Raw genomic sequence first — 2,804 nt, 5'->3', positions numbered from 1 at the left:
TTTCTATAGTTTACACTTGAGCACCATTCAAAGGAAACAGTTACACCTATATATTAAACAAGCGTTGGCACTTGTTTTCTTTTCTTCCCCTTGTGACATTTTCCATTTCCTCCCTGCTTTGCTCTTTTACTCAACACAATTTAATCTTTCAACTTTAGTTTTGGTTTTGCTTTATATTGTTGTGGCATCATTTTTTTAAAGGATGCTTTTTTAGTGATGAATGAGCCAGTATTTATATAATCTGATAACAGAAATGGTGACTAACAAGGTCTTGTGCTGTAGTGGTTTTGTAATGATGGGGGAGTTATCTTTCACAAAGTGCACTCAAATATGTGTAATGCTTGTTTTTCATACAGACATTTATTTTTTTATACCATATTTTTTAATGTTTTTGTCCACATTTAGGCTAGCTTAACACCTAGGCGATCGAGCTGGTGAGCTGTTTTCGCGCGGTTGTCGCGCACTTTTGTTTGCACGATTTTGCTTGAAAAACCGCCTGAAAATAGCTCCTGCACCTTTTTGCACTACAAATTGCAAAGTTGTGAATACCTTCTATAAACTTAAATGCAAATCTCTACTTTGTGCGATATCGCGCAGCTAAATCCACGCGATAAATCACCCAGGTGTCAACCTAGTCTTACATACAGAGCAAGCTGTCCAGCATAAGTGACAGGGGTTGGGGAAAACGATAACAATGCCAGGGATGTTTACAATAGTAACCCATTATCTGCATGTTTTAAAGTGTATGTCCAGACGAAACCTTTTTTTTACCTCTTTTTTTACCTCTGCAAAGAGACCACTGTTTCCCAATTGTGAGCAATGTTTCTTCTCTAGGGCATTATAGCAAGGGATAGGATTTTCTACTTTATAACTGTAAGACTTTCAACACCTTTTTGATTTGGTGCACCAGGAATTTATCCAGCTGATGTAGTTCTGATTGAAAGTTCAGTTGGGCTCAAACCAACTTATAGCATGTACAGCCGCCCAATCGCTTGTACCATGCATGAATGTGTGCCCCCACCCCCTCTGCTGCTGGCACCGGCTACTCCGGGCTTCCTTGCCCCCTGTGCAGGTCCGGAACTGGCATGACAGCGGGTCTCAGAGGGAGGTCAGCAAGCTTCTAGCCGCTGATCTCTCCTCCGATCACTGGACCTGAAAGTGATGTGTATTACATCACTTCCGGTGTCACAGTGCACTTTCTCCGGCTCCTGTAGCCAGGAGAAGAAGCTGGTGAAGCAGATTGCTGACCCCTGATGTCTCAATAAAGAGGACCTGTCACATGATATTTGCTATTACATAGGGGGCTTGTTTTCCCTTTATGTGATAACAATAAAGTTAAGTGTAAAAAAACCAAACAAACATTAAGTTATAAATTAATTTAAAAAATGTAAAAGACAATTTTTTAAGTCCCCCGCCCCCATGTACATGCACAAACAAATGAATAGATGCGTCACATTTGTTTTCAGGAAGTAAAAGCATTACAGATATGAATTCTCATGTATTTTCAAAAGATTAGTGTTGTTCTGTGCCTGGAGTTTAGCTTTATTGTTTATAGAAAGATGTTCCTTAAAACAGACCTAAGGCTGTTCTGGTTACAGACCGGCATACAGAGGATTTTTCCTGGAATGCAGTGCCAGGTTTTTAAGGTAAGCAGGGCACTTTATGAAAGAAGTTAGCGGGAGGCACATGGTATTCTTTAACATAACAAGCAAAGAAGCAGAGAGGAAGACCTAAAAAAATCATGTTACATTGCTGCCCAATATTATTTTATTTGTTGAATGTAAGCCAGCTAAGAAAGTATTTTGGAGATCAAGGAAGCGGTTGGTCACACTGAAATATATAGAACACAACATCGTCGTCACCACGTGAAAGCTAAGTTTCCCTAAGAGAATGCCACAGTGTAAAGGAATCATGTAATGTGATCAGCACAGTACATTCTGTACATTAGTTTTCTATGTAGGACATTTTTGAGTATTCCTCGGATATCTTGTGGTTGACAACTCTTATACTGACCACACACACACACAGCAATCTGGTTGTGCAATCTCCTTTAGATCTACAACTGCCACAAAAAGTATGGGAACCCCTTGGAATGAACTGGTTTCATGCAGTAATTTCTCATAAAATGTGATTGAGCCTCATCTAGGAAACAAAATATATAGACACCGGCACTCTAGTAGCAAATCAAATACGTCTGTTTATTGACGTATTAGCAGCATAACATGATACACTCAATGCAACGTTTTGGGGTCTCACAGGATCTGCTTCATCAGGCAGAAAAAGTGATGATCCTCATTCAAGCCACAACAATAGACAAATACATTGTGCTGAAGCTGATAACACACAAACAATTCTAATTTCTGTCATAAAAAACAATATTTTATTTATGGAAATACAGAAGGTAGGGATCTGAAATGAAGGAGATTCCCTACTAATCCTCATAAATTAACTTATAACCTGGGCTTTTAAATGCAGTAATTTAAAGAGGAAATAAAAACAATATTGTGCAAAAATGTATATATTTAGTAACTATAAAATCTGTGCAGATTAATAAACAAAATATTATTGGTGAAAATAAATAATAACAATAAAATGTGCAATGCAATTTCACATTGAATATAACACTTTGAAGTTAAAATCACAGGTTATGATTCCAAATATTCGTAAAGCAGGACCATGTATCTATGAAATGCAGCTAGTAAAACTCTCAGTAGGATGTGATGACAAAAGAATGTGCAGATTTAACATGTGACATTTCCCAGCACAATAGATGTCTGAAGCTAAAAATCCTTACTACGTATGAA

The sequence above is a fragment of the Nanorana parkeri genome, unplaced genomic scaffold (assembly GCF_000935625.1).
Source record: "Nanorana parkeri isolate BGI_ZX_2015 unplaced genomic scaffold, ASM93562v1 scaffold348, whole genome shotgun sequence".
Lineage (NCBI taxonomy): Eukaryota > Metazoa > Chordata > Amphibia > Anura > Dicroglossidae > Nanorana > Nanorana parkeri.
Note: the sequence above shows the minus strand (reverse complement) of the source record.